Here is an 18,304-nt window from a genome sequence, read left to right on the forward strand (position 1 = left end):
CGCTCGCGTTCGCCGCACGTTCCCCCTTGCGAGCGGCGTCCGTCGAACGTCACCCACGGGTGCTGAAGAGCACCAGGGGGGACAAAGACGCCGCCGCTAAACTAAAAACCCTTTCGTGGCGGCGTCGCGTGCGAACGACTAGACGCCGTCACGTAAGCCTTCGCGGCTGACCGCTCCGAGCACTTTAGGCACGGGGCGCCCGCCCGAAAAAGGCTTTACATGATCCTTGTCGGCAGCATTTACACTTGACACGCCACGAACGAGCTCGCAACTGAGCGAAAAAGAAGAAGGAACCGCTCACCAGCAACAAATGTGCGAGCGGCACAGGGGCGCCTCCAACCTTGAACTTCGGTCTCTTCTTTCGCCGTGAACCGGCACTCCCCAAAATCATAAACGCTGCCCACGACGAATGAAAAACGACGGGCGATTTAAGAAATCGGTGGGAACCTATGAGGGAGTGAGTTGTACGAATGCTAATGCACGAGTGACCCGAGAGCGTCGATGCGCATTCCGTAGCTAGGATGGGCTCGCTGTCATCCGATGAAGCACCGCCACCACGAAGTGAACGAAGACAGCCGCTGTTGCTACCTCCATCGGGTAGGGCAGCTGCTTCGCGCGCACTCGAACAATCGCACGCGCCCCAGTTCACCAACGTCCCGATCAGTAGCGACTACACGCGTCCTAGGCACATTGATATACACTTGGCTGACTTGCCTGCCTCAAAATAAAAGGAGGCCAGGAGGATTCACTAAACACCCGACCCGAAGACGAGTCACCACCCAAAACCCGGTTGCCCACGGCAACCTGAATTTAGTCCAAAATGTCTCTAACCTGCAAAGCAAACGCTGTTTGATGAACGCCTACTGCTAAAAAAGCAGAACCAATAAAAAGTTTTAACTTAGCTTACAAAATTAATTGCCCCATCTATCGGTTGTTCAAAAATAACTTACAAGTATTTCAGAAAAGTCAAAACATATTTATAACTAGCTAATCGACGTTAGGCGGCGCAGCTGTACGTTAAATGTGCAAACTGATTTGCAAAAAAAATGCGTACGTTTGAAGGGAAGTTGCGCAGCTCGTACCATTAAAAACTGACAGTGATTGCTTTGTCATTTAAAACAGACACAATTAATTCACACTGGCTTTTTATGGTAAATTGTTCGCTTTGATATTGTGTTGTATGTACTTCTTAGTGCCCGGTACAGCATCGTGTAGCCGTGTAGTCTCTAAAGCAGTAGCTGCATCTGTACGCATCTAGCAACCATGTGCTAAAATAAGCGCGAATTGCAAAAGCGCGAAAGCTGAATTTTCTTTCTTTTTTTTTTTTTGGCCGCCGTTCCTGCGACCCGGTCGACGGAGTGGAAAGGGGGGGTAAGCGTTATAGTGCCCTGGTCGTTCGAACGCTTAGGGCCCGAAAGCGTTAGGTTCACCCAAATAGACGCTAAATAATGATTTGGCTTGGCTCCGTATATTATTTTTAAATAGGTGCCGCTAAAGTGATGGACGCGACGAGAGCTCCATTCTGCCCGTGCGGACTTCGGCCGTGCCCCTGGCTGCTCGTGTTTTTCACTAGATTTGTGGAAGGTAATGTGGTTTGTCTGCATGTCGTCGCCGCTTTTTCCTGTTTGAAGTAGACAAGTAAAACTCTTGCTTGGGCTAGTTGGTTCATGGTAAACTGATCAACGAGACAAGTTCCTCGAGATGAGATAGGAGACAACATGAAGTCATAGGTGAAGTTTTCTGTAAGTGTGTCGTTTAAATAGGTTGTGGTTTGGCCCTTGTGCTATGTGCGTCAGTGAAATTTGCCTGTGCCCGTGTTCATGTTGCCCAGCAGCCTTTTAGAAGGTGATTATGTGGTTTCTGCGCAGGACGTTGCCGCTATTGTTAGTTTCTACGGGGTCGCTGTGTCCTGCGAAGGCACGCAGATGCGAATGGAACTTTTCCGCCTGCTTCGTAGATAGCGATATGTCTCTCGAAGTCAGCTCCACAGCAAACAGTGCACATAAAGCGTCTAGTTTATGTGGTTTATGAATGGGTGCTAGCGTGAACTTCTGTGTGTGTAACTAAATCTTCGTGCTGTGTGCCCATCGCTTGCACATCGGGCCGCCGGCAACGGATGTGCTATAGTATGCTTCACCGTAATGTACCATACTTGTAGCGCATTGAAGCACTCGGTTCACAGTGGTCCCACCGCAATACATCTGTGTAATGCGGTGAATGATACACATTGTCTTGCGGTTTACGGGAAGGGAGAATGTGCAAACTGCAAGCGCAACTACTCATCTCTCTGAGGACTAATACTGTGATTGCTACTACATTGATTTGTTGGAGGTGTCTGATATGCTAAGGCTTGTTACAAAGACTATTGTGCTTGTAGAAACGTAGTAAGAGTCTCACGCGCCGTCTCTGGCCACAGTACGAGCACATAGGGCCATGACCCCAAAACAAGGGGCCGAAATTGCTTCAGCGAGCATCAGAAGCAGCTCATAATGGCTTCCAGTGTGTGTATAAGTAAGGAACGCGTACCAGAGACTGGTTTACGGTCTCATCATTCGCGGTGCGTAACATAGGTGAAAGAAGTGCTCAAATCTCCAAAGCCGCGCCCGAGATAATTTTTTACACCTGTGAGTGGTGCGCCTAAAACAGCGGGTGCGCGCGTGCACAATAAGGAACACGCATTAGCAGTAACAGTCGCCCCCTTTCACTTTATGATCACCGCCTAGCACGGATGTACTGCGGCGAAGCTGACTTAAGGGAGTCGAATTATGCAACGTTTCTTTACTGTTAGTAAGGTACTGTACTGATTTAGTCATTGAGGATCCATGTATTGTAAACTAGAATGAAAGCTTAACAGCACATTTTCATTGATGCTGTTCAATATTGTAAAGAATTTCTGTTGAACTGGCAGCATAGGCTTGCCACCTTTTATTTCTGTAAAATTCATGGTCATCAAAATTTCCATTGCATGATTTTACGCTTTTAAAATAGCCTTGTGTTTTTTCCGAGTTAACCTTATTTGGTGCTACATCTGGTAAAGTATAAGGGAAACTAAGTGTGGTAAATGCCAAAGAAATCGCATACATTTTTCTTGTTTGCTCTTGTGGAAGCACCATATTGTTGACATTATAAGGCATACTGTCAATAACATATTGTTTACAAGCTGAACACTTTGCATTTCCAGCCTAATTTAACTCTTTAGGCAATTCTGCAGGACCAGTTTTGGAACAACACAATCGCAGTTCTGTAATATAATCAAAACATTTGCAGTGCCCGGTTTATTTTGTAATGGTTTTACTTATTACATTGATGAAGGCCAAAAATAGCAGTTTTGTATGGTCCATCATAAATTAGTGTAGGCATTTTTATTGGCAGTGTTAAGTGAACAAAATCTTGTCATGTGCTGCAGTAATTGGTATCAGTGATTCATTCGTTTGCTTTATCTCTAGACAATAATGGTCAAATAGATGTAATATTTTTAGATTTCAGAAAAGCCTTCGATTAGGTTCCGCACGACAAATTAATCTTCAAACTTAGAATTATTGGCATACCTGTCATTTTCATAAACTGGATTATTGCTTACCTGAGCAAACGCACTCACTTTGTTACAATTGGTGAACATAGCTCGGCCACTCTCCCAGTCATATCAGGGGTGCCAGAAGGTGGTGCCTTGGGGCCTTTACTGTCTCTAATGTATATAAATGACATTGTTAAAACCATAACTCCCAGTGTGCAAATTAGACTGTTTGCCGATGATTGTATTTTATACAGTGATGTAAATTGTCAGAATGATCAGACTGTCCTCTAAAAGGATTTAAATAACATAATGAAGTGGTGTAATGAATGGGGTATGTTTATTAATGCTGATAAATTCGTATTTCTTCGTATTACTCTTAAAAAAGAACCACTAACTTATACGCTAGGTTCTTCATCTCTGCGTGAGACTAACAATTACAAATACATAGGTGTTACTTTGACTTCCACATTGTCGTGGAACATGCACATTAATGATATTTGTTCTGCTTTCCGCAAACCCTGTTTCCTAAGACACAAACTGAAAAATGCCCCGCCTAATGTGAAATTACTGTTTTTTTTACTTTCAATAGACCAAAGTTAGAGTATGCATGTATATCATGGGATCCTTACGCTAAGTCAAATATTGTGAGTCTTGAAAAAATGCAAAGAGAGGCAGTTAGGTTTATATTTCATAAATTCGTAAGACTGGACTCTCCCTCTAAAATTATGACAGAAAATTCCATACCCACTCTTGAATCACTCCGAATGATGCTAAGGCTTGAATTCCTTTCCCTTCTTCTCAACAAGCTTGAAATTAAACCATCGACTCACATAACACCTGCACTAACACGGCACACAAGACAGCATCATCCGGACTCACTAACACCCTATTATGTTTGAACTGACACGTTTAAATTTTCTTTTTTTTTTTTCCAGAACAATATCAGACTGGAATGACAGTTTACAGATAGAGTGTGACTAAAAATTGTATAAATTTGTATTCGCTTGTCCCTAATTTGTTCTCTTTTGTTTGTATGCATTCTATTGCCCCTCTGCTTGGACTGAAAGGTCTGTAGTAGGTACTAAATAAATAAATAAAATACTGATCTTCCTTTACTTATGCAGCTGTACTTGTTTTTTTTTTAATGTTGATCTCATTAAATTTACATCAGTAGATTATTGGCATCAGTACAGGTTTCAGAAAGTTATATCACTTAAAAAAGTACAGTACTTAATATTTGGGAAAGCTTGTCTAATATAAAGAGCCAATGAAATACTTTGGTATTTCCTTAGACATTACAAAGCATTTCATTGAATGAATGAATGAATGAATGAATGAGGGTTTTTTATTGACAAAATACAGTACAAGGGAATATTATACAGGAGGAGGTCCCGACGTCAAAGACTAATGGGACCTCCTGTACAGCGTATAAGTAAAAATATAAACACTTGCAACAAATAATGTAAAAAATAAAAAAAAATAGGAAACATAGTATTGGTTGTATTAATTTGTATTAGCAGCACTAATACAAATTAGCTACAAACATCCTAGTAAAGAAGTATAATAATTATGACATTTGACTAATTATGCCATTATGAAAGTAAATGGATAATGAAACACAACCAAGCAAACTTTTATTTGTGTAGCATAAGTTTTAACAAAATGTACATTTGGAAGGGAGGAATGAAAAAAAAAAAAAGACAAGTGGTTGCAGATGATAAAATGTGGTCTTTTAGTTCTAGTTAATGATATACATGATTTAATTGTAGGAGGTAGTGTGTTCAAGAAGGAAATGGGCAAAAAATGGATACTCTGCTAACCATAATTTGTGCGTACCTTGGGAAGAATAATAATATTGTTTAGTGCAAATCGCCTAAGATTAGTATTCATTAGACAAGAGGTATCAGCCTGTTCCAGTGAGCATTACCTAGTTGTTGGCATAAAAATGTACCAAGATTAAGGTTAATAAGTTCATCTACGGTAAGAATGTTGTAATTACGTAATAACTGTTTGGAATTGAAATGGTTCAAATTAAATGTAATTCTAACAGCCTAGTTTTGTAATACTTGTAATGATTCTAAGTGGGTAAGTGTTTTGTGGTTCAATGCATACCGAGCTTTTAAAAGTGTCCTTATTTCATATGTTGCCTTCTGCCTAATGTTTGCTATGTGTTGATAAAATTTAAGGTTAGAATCAAGTTCTACACCCAAATAGTTACAGGAAGTACTATAATCAAGGGTTCGATGAAAGTTCGTCTGGTCAGGCATGGAAATGAAGGGGATCACGCTCATTTGACCAAGTCTGATGTATAATCCGACGTTTCGGAACTGCGTACGGGTTCCTTGTTTACTGAGTTGGACAGGAAATCATCATCAGTTATGTAGCCAGCACGTGATGTAATAAGCGTGCGTAAATGGCAGGCATAGTCCCTGGTGTCCGGTTCACCATAGCTGGCGTCGATTGAATGATTAGCGATTCTATCAGCCGCCGGGATGACATGTTCTTTTCTTTGGCAACAATATTAGCATTGTCCCAGTCAATCTTGTGACTGTGTTCTTGCGCATACTCAGCAATGGCGTTCGTCGTGTGACTATTATTTCTTACATCACATTTATGGTCCTTGAGGCATCTGGAGACCTTCCCTGTTTCACCAATATATACTTTGTGGCAATCAGCGCATGGTATCTTATACACGACCGCTGGGAATGATTCAACAGGTAACCTGTCTTTCACATTCATTAGCTGGTTCCGAAGCTTGCTGGTTGGGATGTGGGCAATGCGCAAGTTGTATGTTGAAAATACGCGTGACAGTGCCTCGCTGATTCCTCGGCCGTAAGGGATGGCTGCACGTGCACAGATTGTCGTGTTGTTCTCCGAGCTTGGCTGTCATATCCGCTTCTCGGTCCTGCATATGGAACAATTAGGGTAGCCGTTGCGGGTTAGCTCACGGTGGATCGTCCGTAATTTCTTTTTCAGTGCATTGTCGCCTGAGGAGACGCGTATGGCGCATGTTATCAAGGACAACACTACGGACGTCTTGTGGCCGACAGGATAACAGGAATTAAACCTGAGGTAACAACCTTTGTGCGCAGGCTTCCTGTATACTCAGAAGGCGAGAGCGCCCCCATCCCGACGAATCAGTACATCCAATAAAGGCAACAAGTTGTCCCTCTCGTGTCCAGCGGTGAATTGTATGTGTGCATTTTGGGCAGTCAGGCAGTCCAGGAAGCGTTGTATGTCTTGCTTCTTCAAAATACAGAAGCAGTCATTTTACGTAGCGATAAAAAACTTTAGGGGCCGGGTTGAATGTGGCCAGCACCTTTCCTTCCAAGGCTTCCATTACTATATTGGCCGTGGTAACCAATATTGGCGCTCCATCACCATGCCATGCGTTTGCTGATAAAGGCTGCCACCATAAGAAAAATTATTGCTTAGACAAAACCACAGCAGTTCGGGGACATCGAAGGACATGCAACCAGGAAGACCACTCTCTGCTTCTAGGGCTTCTTATCACATGGCTATTGCCAAATTCACTGGGACACTAGTGAAAAGCGATGTGACGTCGAACGAGACCATGGCGTCATCTTCACTCAGCGTGATGTCCTTTACCTTTTTCTTTATGAGTCGTGTATAAAATACTATGCGCTGATTGCCACATAAAATATATTGGTGAAACAGGGAAGTTCTCCAGACGCCTCAAGGACCATAAACGTGACGTAAGAAATAATAGTCACATGACGAATGCCATTGCCGAGCATGTGCAGGAACATAGCCACAAGATTGACTGGGACAATGCCACTGTTGTTGCCAAAGAAAAGAACATGTCATCCCGGTGGCTGCTAGAATCGCTAATCATTCAATCGACGCCAGCTACGATGAACCGGACACGCCGGACACACCGGACGCATGTTTGTTACGTCACGTGCTGGCTACATAAGTGACGACGATTTTCTGTTCAACTCAAGCAACACGTGCCCGGTTCCGAAATGCGGGTTATACATCAGACTTGGTCAGTGACCGTGATCCCCTTCAGGAAGTACTATGTGCAATAAGATTATTACCAAGTTAAAATGAAGGAATGAATGCGGATGAGCGTTGGTGGGACAAGACTAAAATTTAGTTTTAGACAAGTTTATATTGAGCTGGTTAATACTGCACGAATTTAACACGTTGTTTAAGTCAGTATTAAGTTTCGAAACTAGGTTCCCTACACAAATGTCAGGGTTATAGATGTGTCATATGTGTAAAGAATGTAGTAAGAAGAAAGCAGGCAATTAGGCAGGTTGTTACAGTTCATTCTGTCAAACATGACACAGGGCATGTTTCTAAGTTTATTCATAACTATTTAACGAACTGCAGAATGTTTCTTTAAACGTGAGGACCAGTCTACACCCTTTGGGTGCTGTACATTGTTGGCACATGCATATATTGTGGTGTAAAGGTTGTATCAGGCTGAATGGTATATCCAGTGATGCAGCACCAAAATTTGCAAAACCAAAATTTTTGGTATAGTTGAAAAACTAACTAAAAAATATTATAGTTTGAAAATAACGAATGTCAAAGGAAACCCCAAGAATATGGTTCGTCCATAAATTATGCAAGAATACTTCAAAGAAAAAAAAGGAAATCTGCAATTAGGTTCATTGGGCAAAAAGAAATAAAACTTCTTGCATCTTAGGTGTTTGTACCATGCAGTAAAGCAGCTCCCTAATGTCATGCACAAGTAAATTGCCTTTGCAGTAAAAAACCTTAGACTTTTGTTTGATGACTCTGCACAGCACTTCTCATAGTTTCTACTCTTTTGTGGCTTCCATCACCAGTCTTGAAGTTCTGAGGCCATTAGTGGTTGGTCACTGTTAGTGACGAGTCATAACATCTGTGGATGAGTTCGATTCTGCATTAAAACTGGTCAAAATGTGGCCTTCTCTGAAGTGGTGGCATTTCGTGGTAGTACTTGCAATGCACAAGGAAAATAATGAACTTGTTTACAACACTGTATATATAGTGAAAGAAGTTGTCTGCCACCTGCTTATGCATCACGTCAAAACAGTGCAAAATGTAATCGGTGCTATTTATCGACGACCAGTCCAGCATTATAGTTGACACTTTACTCATTTCTTGTAACCAGGATGTGTTGGCAGTGTCAGCAGTAATCATTCTGTGTACTAAACATCTTTCCTTTCCCTGCAAATATGAAAATATTGTGCAGATCTGCGGTAATTACAGTTTGCATGCTTTCTTAACAGATCAGGCAAAAAGCAAAGTTCATGTCCCTTTAGCTATTACACAAACACTACTGCATGTTCTTGCAGTTGCATCAAAAATTCCAATTTGACAAAAAAAAGAAGACAATATCAGAACTGATTATTTATTATGTTAGCCTATTTCTTAAGCTAATATATTATGTTATGTGCTTGCCAATCCATTTGTAGATGCAATAATTGGGTTGTAAAATTATTCATTGCATTATTCAAGTTATTCTGAAGTTATAGCGAGTGGGGCTACACTAATCCAGGTACAACCAAATTAAGAAGGCCCACTAAGCTTGAACAAAGACACTCCCTCACCAGAACAGGAATTGGCCTCCCTGGTGTAGTATTCGGCCACAACCTCCCTAATGATATCTTCGATTAACCAATGGCCCTCAGTCCCCAATAGCTGCGGAGCACCTGACCAAGGCAGCGGTCAGACTTGCAACGCAGCAGAGGGTGCTAAGAGTCTCTGGGTCTGGACAGGCTGCCCATGGAAACTGACCCTTGCAACGTTTAACACCCGAACCCACTCGAGTGAGGCTAGCTTAGCAGGACTCTTCAAAGAACTATCAGACATTGTTTGGGATATTATCGGCCTTAGTGAGATTAGAAGAGCTGGTGAGGCTTACACATTGCTGAATAACGGCCATGTCCTCTGCTATAGAGGTCTCCCAGATAAGAAGCAACACAGGGTAGGACCTAATCCATAAGGACAAAGCAGGTAACATTGACGAATTCTACAGCATCAACGAGAGGGTAGCAGTAGTCGTAATCAGACTAAATAAGAGGTAAAGATTAAAGGTAGTACAAGCCTACACTCCAACGTCCAGTCACGAAGATGAGGAAGTAGATAAGTTTTATGAGGATGTTGAATTAGCGATGAGAAAAGTGCAAATGCGGTATACAGTAGTAATGGGTGACTTCAATGCAAGAGCGGGGAAAAAGCAGGCGGGTGAACAGGCAGTTGGCAACTACGGTGTCGATTCTAGAAACACTAGAGGAGAGATGCTGGTAGAATTCGCAGAAAGGAATAAGCTGAGAATAATGAACACCTTTTTCAGGAAGCATAGCCACAGAAAGGAGACCTGGAAAAGCCCTAATGGTGAAACAAGAAATGAAATTTATTTCATACTTTCTGCTGATCCCAGCATAGTGCAGGATGTAGAAGTGATAGGTAGGGTAAAGTGCAGTGATTTTAGGTTAGTGAGGGCCAGTATTCACCTCAATTTGAACAGAGAAAGAGTAAAATTGGTCAAGAAAAAACAGGTCAACTTAGAGGCAGTAAGGGTAAAAGCAGACAAATTTAGGCTGGCACTTGCAAACAAATATGCAGCCTTAGAACAGAGTGACGATGATCATGACATAGAGGTAATGAAGGAAACTGTACTGAGGCTGGCTTCAGAGGCAGCAATTGAAGTGGGAGGCAAGGCACCAAGGCAACCAGTAGGCAAGCTCTCCCAAGTAACAAAGGACCTAATAAAGAAACGAAAAGAATGAAAGTGTCCAACTCAAGAGATGAGACAGAATGCTCGAAACTATCAATACTGATCAGCAAGGCGAAAATAAGTGATATTCAAAATTATAACGTGAGAAAGACTGAAGAAGCCGTAAAAAATGGACGCACCCTGAAATCAGTGAGAAGAAAACTTGGCATAGGACAAACCAAGATGAATGCACTGAAAGATAAGCAGGATAATATCATCAGCAATTTCGAAGGTATAATAAAAGCATCGGAAGAATTCTATATGACCTGTACAGTACCTAGAGGGCTCAGGAGTACTTTATTCGAAACAGTGAACAGTATACGGAAACTCCTCCTATATAACAGAAACTCCTCCTAGAGATGAGGTCAGAAGGGCCTTGCAAGGCATGAAATGGGGAAAAGCGGCAGGAGAGGATGGAATAACAGTCGATTTAATCAAAGATGGAGGACACACAATGCTTGGAAAACTGGCGGCTCTCTATACGAAGTGTCTATCGACTGCAAGGGTCCCAGAAAACTGGAAGAATGCAAACATTATACTAATCCACAAAAAGGGCGACGTTAAAAAAACTGAAAAATTATAGGCCCATTAGTTTACTCCCAGTATTATATAAAATATTTACCAAAATGATCTCCAATAGAGTAAGGGCAACATTGGACTTTAGTCAACCAAGGGAGCAGACTGGCGTCAGGAAAGGATACTCTACATTGGATCACATCCATGTCATTAATCAGGTTATCGAGAAATCCGCAGAGTACAATAAGCCTCTCTATATGGCTTTCATAGATTACGAAAAAGCATTTGATTCAGTAGAGATACCACCAGTCATAGAGGCATTGCATAATCAAGGAGTACAGACCGCTTATGTAAATACCATGGAAATTATCTACAGATTGCACAGCCACCTTAATTCTACACAAGAAAAGTAGGAAGATACCTATGAAGAAAGGGGTCAGCCAAGTAGACACAATCTCTCCAATGCTATTCACTGCGTGCTCGGAAGAAGTATTCAAGCTATTAAACTGGGAAGGTTTAGGAGTAAGGATCGACGGCGAATACCTCAGCAACCTTCGGTTTGCCGATGACATTGTTCTATTCAGCAACACTGCGGACGAGTTACAATAAATGGTTGAAGACCTTAATAGGGGGAGTATAAGAGTGGGGCTGAAGAATAATATGCAGAAGACAAAGATAATGATAAATAACCGGGCAAGGGAACGAGATTTCAAGATCGCAAGTCAGCCTCTAGAGTCTGTGAAGTACGTTTACCTAAGTCAACTAATCACAGGGAACCCTGACCATGAGAAGGAAATTCACAAAAGAATAAAATTGGATTGGATTGCATACGGCAGACATTGTGAGCTCCTGACTGGAAGCTTACCGTTATCATTGAAAAGGAAGGTACACAATCAGTGCATTTTACCAGTGCTGACATATGGCGCAGAGACTTGGAGACTGACAAAAAAGCTTGAGAACAAGTTAAGGACCGCACAATGAGCGATGGAACGAAGACTGCTAGGCATAACTTTAAGAGATAGAAAGAGAGCAGTTTGGATCAGAGAGCAAACAGGTATAGACGATATTCTAACAGACATTAAGAGAAAAAAATGGTGCTGGGCATGTCATCTAATGTGCAGATTAGATAACCGTTGGACCATTAGGGTGACAGAAAGGGTACCAAGAGAAGGGAAGCGCTGTAGAGTACGGCAGAATACTAGGTTGGGGGGGGGGGGGGGGGTGCGGCGGAATTGGGAAATTTGCGGGTGCTGGTTTGAATAGGTTGGTGCAGGACAGGGCTATTGGAGATCGCAGGGAGAGGCCTTCGTCCTGCAGTGGACATAAAATAGGCTGCGGCTGATGATAATGAATTAGAATATAGGTTGGCCCATGTCTTTTTTAGAAAAACAAAAAGCAAACATGAAACATCTTCCTTTAGCGTAAGCTCAACTACTAAAGCTCACTAGTCAATGCCACAAGCGCCATCCTCATCAGAACTGCCAGACAAGTTGTCCTCTTCAGATGCTTCGCAAGGGTCCTTGGCACCCTAAACGACGTCGTCCTCAATGCCATCAAGTGTGTTGGATATTCAGCGTTTTATGCCAGTATGGATAGTCTAAAGACTACTTTACAATAGGCACGATGGAGGAACTGTGTTAGCTTGGTACTTTGCTAACATAAATAGGTTGATGATGACGATGATGAATTTGAATAGTCATGGTAACAAACAAGTATGAAATTCCACAAGAATTGACGTTTTATTTGTTTTGTTCATTTATCTAAATATCCCATCCCCCCTGTGTTTTCCTGCTTAAGTAGCTTGTCAACCTTGTTTTTGATTAAGGGCTGTTATGTGATGTCATAACCTTAAAATTGGAGAAACACACACCACATACACAGAATGTGAACTAGCAACACTTTATCTCGGACAGTTTGTTGATGCACATCTATTTGCACATTGTAAGAAAATGACAACCAGAGTGAAGATCGAAGTGCAAGTACATTACACATCCACATTCCTTTTGCATCTCCAGGTTCAATCAGTAGAATATTCAGCAATTATTTTTACTGCATTTCCTGCAAGAATTGAATTTCTTTAGGAGATATAGCTATTGATGGTGTTCTTACACATTCTCTTGCACTTGCCATGGCGTACACCTCACTTATAATTCCAATCTATTCTGCACATGTGGTCATTTAGTTTTTTCGAACTGTGATGTGCATTGTGACAGATGCTATGCTAGGTTACTTGTTATATTTACTAGGTTATGTTTTGGCGGTTATTTTGATGCTTTCTTAAAGGTGTTTAATACACTTCTTGGTCTGTCCAATGTACTTTCTTCCGCAGGTTAAAGGGATTTTGTAAATATAACTTCTTTTTTTACCATTTACTAACTTCCACATGTGGTTCACACTGCCATTGCTGTTGATGACTTCATTCATTGCGACCATTCACCATTTTATTTATTCCTATTAGGTTATCCCAGGCACAGAACACTATATAAACTTCGTGCTTAGTGATTATCTTTTTTAGCTTGTGCAAAACTTTGTGCGCACAGCAGCACTATAGGTCACAATTTATTTGAATCATTATCCTCAGTATTTCTCCTACCATTTATTGTGCTTAACAGTCTTCTGGCTATTGCCACAATCAAGCTGCTTATCAATCTTTCCACCTGAGCACTAAGGCTTTGTGTAGGCTTATAGAGACAATATTTCTTTATACTTTGTGTTAAGCATGACATCACTAGGCCTCTTTTAACAGGCTTTGAGTATGCAGAATCGTATCTCATGAGTGCCTTTCCTCCTTTACTTAAATACATCCAACATGTGTTTTAAAAGTACATGCAGATTTTAATATTCAAAAACTTCAGACTACTCAGGTGGCAAGTCATATGTGATGTCTAGCACGGTGAACAAACCCCTGAACTGCTGCAACATTGTTGTCACATGAATACACTTCATGTTTTTAAAAAATAAGCATAGCCAAAAATCTGCAACAAACCTAAGGCAAGCCTTAACATGCCATTTAACAGTGGCATTAATACTTAGACACCCTTTGTTTTAAAAAGCTTACGTAGTTTTGGGGCTAGGCAAGAGCCAGTACAAATTCCATCTTGTTGTACATATACACAATTTCCGTATTCAGGAATCATTGATCCTAGATAAATTCAAAGCAGTTCCGGAAAACAATGTACACTAGTGCCTTGTTTTTGTAGTCTTTGCCCCCCCCCCCCCTCCACCCCCAATCGGCACAGTTTATCTTTCACATATATCAAAAAGGGAAGAATAGGTGCAATTTCATCTGGAATAAGTGCCAAGCACCAATTTTCACAGAATAGCGCATTGAAAAGAAAAATAATGACTGGAGGCACTTTGACACTCATAGCAGGCTCACATTACAGCCTGGGCCTGCCGAGTGCTCTGCTCTTGAGGTAGGAGTATATGTTGTAGTCTACAGATAAAAGATTTTGTGGGTAGATGAGCTTTGCAGGGTAGGTAACTTACATATGTGGAAAAGTGCCATTCTGTGAAATTATGCCATGAAATTATACAGATAGTGTGAGCCTCCGTATTAATGATGGCCATCTTACATGGTGCCATGTCACAGGGCGTTTTTGTACTTTTATGTAGAAATTGTTTATAAGGGTAAATGTGCTCAACAGCATGAAGCTATACAACATATACAGGCTGTTTCACGTAACTTGTGCTACACCTTAAAGATATGCAAATGCCACATAGCTGGACCAAACCAAGACATGTTGTTTGCTGTCACTTGGAGACACTCAGATTAATTTTCTCATTCTGTCCAATTAGATAATTAGTCGTAATTAACCAACTTCTCAATTATTATGATTAGATGAAAAGTGTTAATGAGAAAATTGTAGAGCAACATGAGGAACTCCCAATACAGCTTTCTGTTGCTCAATATATGCCACATAAAAGTGGTTTTCCGAGTGTGAAAGAAGCCTGTGAATACACACAAGGTAGCTCGAGTGACCACTCACGCAGCAACTTTGCGTGTATTCGTGGGCTTCTTTCATGCCCAGAAAACCAGTCATGTAGCACATATTGAGCCAACAAAAAGCTGTATCAGGAGTTTCTCATGTCGCTGTACAGTTTTCTCATTGTCACTTTTCATTGAATTATAATAATTGAGAAGTTGATGGATTAAGACTAATTATCTAATTAGCCAGAGATATGAGTCTCTCCAAGTGACAGCAAACATCATCTTGGTTTGGTCCAGCTACGTCACATTTGCATATCTTTAAGGTTTGGCACAAGTTTGTGAAACACCCTGCATAACCAACCACACTGTTTGGCTAAAGCCTCCTGGATTCTGCACTATGGTATCTGTATGAATGCGACTTTGGCATATGTAGTTAAGGCAACGTAGCATGAACTCTCATAGAAGTCTCTTCTGTGCCATTGACACTTAAACATAGATGACTGACATACACATTATGTTTACAAGGTGCGACAACAATAAAGTGCTTCTCTTTTCCTATTCGTAGAAACACACCTGTACTGTTTTCTCTCTAGAAGCTGCATATGAGGACAGGAACGGCATATGTTATTGTGTTCATAATACACTAAGATGAGATAGCAGTTCACAGTTCTGCTATGGCAGAACGAATGGCGTAGTTCTACTTGTCATTGCAGGAAGATAGTACTGACGGAATCTAAAGACTGACTTATCAGTGTATGTTAACTTCCGTGTAATATAAACACTTACAAAATTTTTGTTGCTGTTGTGTGTCATGTGTTGTCGACAAGTACTTTGTCTACACTGTGTGTCAGCCTGCAAAATACGAAGCCTATTGGTCACCTCTAGCGCGTCAGTAGGAACAGATTTAATGAATGCCGTCTAGATACATGGTGGTCAGCAGCACTATATGTAGCACATGTAGCAAAGACGCCCGGAAGAAAAAAAGGCCAGCTAGCTTGGCTGAACTTCTAGTTCACGGGCCTCTTCTATGATGCTCTAACAGCTTAGTACTGTCTACTGGCTTGGTCCGGTTGCTTGTGATGGCTCAGGGATGTTCCAGCATAAGTCAACCCACCTGAATCTCCGGCGAAGGCATGGTGCTCTCAACTCGCCCTTTGTACTTTGATGGCCTGGTGTCCCTATTGGCCTGATGGTCTAGGATCCTCGAGCCCCTTCCCAAGTTCCTGAGTTTGCTGTTGGCTCCCACTCTGGTGCTTTACCCACTCGAGTCTGTGTGCCACAATGGAGCCCTGCCCTCAACAGTTGTTGATGGCTATGCGCAGAACAACCATAGACGCAACAGTGGCAACAATTGTAGGATGTTTCCCCTTTCATGCGTTTATCTCACAAAAACAACTGTCTCCATAAGTGTCGTAGTTATCTGTATGTGAAAGGCTTGTTAATGTAACAGTAGAGATCGTAGTGTGCATATTCTCAGACTGCCGTGTCGGTTACTGTAATGATCCTGGGTCCACCATCCGTCACACAGAAAAAGCGAAGAGGAAAAATTAAGTGTCATGTTTCATTGAAATGTAGAATCAATGAGCAAAAGGCAAATGAAAGCAGACAAAAAAATAAAAAGAAAGCTTGCCACAGGTGAAAGCCACAGCTACTCTTCTGCATTACACTTGCGAGGTTCAACCAATTAAAGGGACACTAATGATCAGTAAATGCGAAATCAGTTTAGGCTGATAAAGCGTTCTTTCAAAACATTACTTTCTTTAAATGGCCCCTAAGTCACTTCTGATAATTCTAAACATCTTAAATAAACATGCACATTGCGTATAGTATACAGTGACAATAACTTTCATAAAGATGTCATCGCTACATAAAATAAAAAGAACAATTCCGTGCTCTTCAATTAGATTTTTCAGCTGCTTTTTCGAATGTTATGAAGCCAGCAGGGTCTTGCATATATCACCAGGTTCCTGGATCTGATGTCACCAAATGTCATATCAAAAGTTGTCAGTTGATCAGACAGCTAGGTAAAATAGCACTGTGACAAGAGCTGGCTGTATATCCTGAGAAGGGTGGAGGCTCGCCTTTCTGTGCCACTGCACCTTTTGTGAAACTACCATTCAGTCAGCATTTCATGGGGGGTGATTATTGGCATATAACAGTGGAGCCATGAAGAACTTTCCTAGATGGTCAAAATTAATCCAGAGTCCTACTACGGTGCACGTCATAATGATATCGTGGTTTTGGCATATGAAAACCCAGAACAAGAAATCTGAAATTTTTCTACACACAAAACCTCAGCATTTTCACACTTAAATTTTGTCCAAATGGTTTTGATAACTCCATTTGGACCATTTGGCAATTCAGATTGAACCAAATGGTCCTGCTGGATATTTCATCTGGCCCAATTTGAAATGAGGGAATGAAGCAGTTGGCCGTTCTAACTGGTCCAAATAGTCCTGTTGGTGATAACAGTTGGCCCCCCAATTGGAAATTGGCATTTCTATTCGGACCCATTGATATTTCCAAATAGTTTCAATTGTTGTTGTTTTTTACTGGGTTTCCTCTATGTTGATGTTACCCATAGCTTTCGCTGCATTGCATGGAGATGATGAGAGTATGTTGTGAGGAGAGAGGAGGGTAATGAAGGTGCCCGTGCCCTCTTTCATCCAACACCTGTAACTTTGCTGTCGCAGCATCACTAAAATAAAATTCCTGCAGCTGCTTGTTTATTGCAGACTGGTCTATGTATAAAATTTCAAACTGAGGGAGGTTGGGGTGTTTTAATATCATAGTAAAAGATTGATTATGAGAAAGAAAATGCAAGTTAAAGCTCAATGTCTTGAATTCATGCAGAGAGTGAAGTGCATGTGTGTCAGTTTTATGTCACAGATTACAAAGTATTGTGTTTTCGCTGTTGTGGCTTAGCAAAACTCCTTGAAACTTGCTATGTTGTCTTTGCTTACAACACTATAACCGATCTTGGCCAATGAAAAATGAGCTAGTCCTGAGCAAACACCATCGTCACAGTGAGGTGGTGCAGGAACTCCAAGGTGGCGTCACCACCAGTGTTATTGTTTTCGCCTTTCTTTTTTCTTGTTTACCGAACTTCTCATGGTAAAGTGGCATTTTTTTATTGTATAATGATGATTTACCAATACAGTTCAAGCAATTTTTCTTTCTGTATTTTCCCTTTAAGCTACTGCAATGATCGTCTGGTACAATTTGCTGGGTGTTAATGTATGTGTAAATGATAGCCCTGAAAGTGTCAGCCAATGTTTTAAAGGGTTTATATGAGTGTGAAGTTCAGAGCCCCTTTCTCCTTAGAAGAGTGATGGTTTGGGCTAGTTGGTTTTCCATTTTAGGTTGTGTGGTACAGCATGAAGCAGGGACAAGGGACGCAAGAAAAACGACAAGTGCTTTAAACTTACTTGTCCCCGTTTTTCTTGCGTCCCTTGTCCCTGCCTCACGCTGTACCACACAACCTAAAATGGAAAACCAACTAGCCCACACCGTCACCCTAATAAGTTACATTTCTAGTTCTTCGGGCACCCTTTTCATCGCAAGCGCTTGTCCTCGTTTTTTTTTTTTGCGTCCCTTGTTCCTGCCT

General features: G+C 41.4%; 1 protein-coding gene and 1 long non-coding RNA gene across 5 annotated transcripts in view; one reads left to right on the forward strand and one right to left on the reverse strand.

Annotated features, from left to right (window-relative positions):
- Positions 1–767, reverse strand: part of LOC140214415 (uncharacterized) — a 78,604-nt gene extending 77,837 nt beyond the window's left edge. For 2 of the 4 annotated variants that reach the window (XM_072285788.1, XM_072285786.1), the window contains exon 1: positions 302–767. The gene's annotated coding sequence lies outside the window, so the exon portion shown is untranslated. The remainder of the gene's footprint in view (positions 1–301) is intronic. The other 2 variants (XM_072285787.1, XM_072285789.1) reach the window with 1 other exon arrangement.
- A 558-nt stretch (positions 768–1,325) lies between these two features.
- Positions 1,326–17,426, forward strand: LOC140214418 (uncharacterized). Its single transcript, XR_011891355.1, has 2 exons — positions 1,326–1,742; positions 15,786–17,426. It is a non-coding gene; the product is annotated as an uncharacterized lncRNA (long non-coding RNA).
- Positions 17,427–18,304: the final 878 nt, after the last annotated feature.

Source organism: Dermacentor andersoni, unplaced genomic scaffold (assembly GCF_023375885.2).
Source record: "Dermacentor andersoni unplaced genomic scaffold, qqDerAnde1_hic_scaffold ctg00000042.1, whole genome shotgun sequence".
NCBI classification, from domain to species: Eukaryota; Metazoa; Arthropoda; class Arachnida; order Ixodida; family Ixodidae; genus Dermacentor; species Dermacentor andersoni.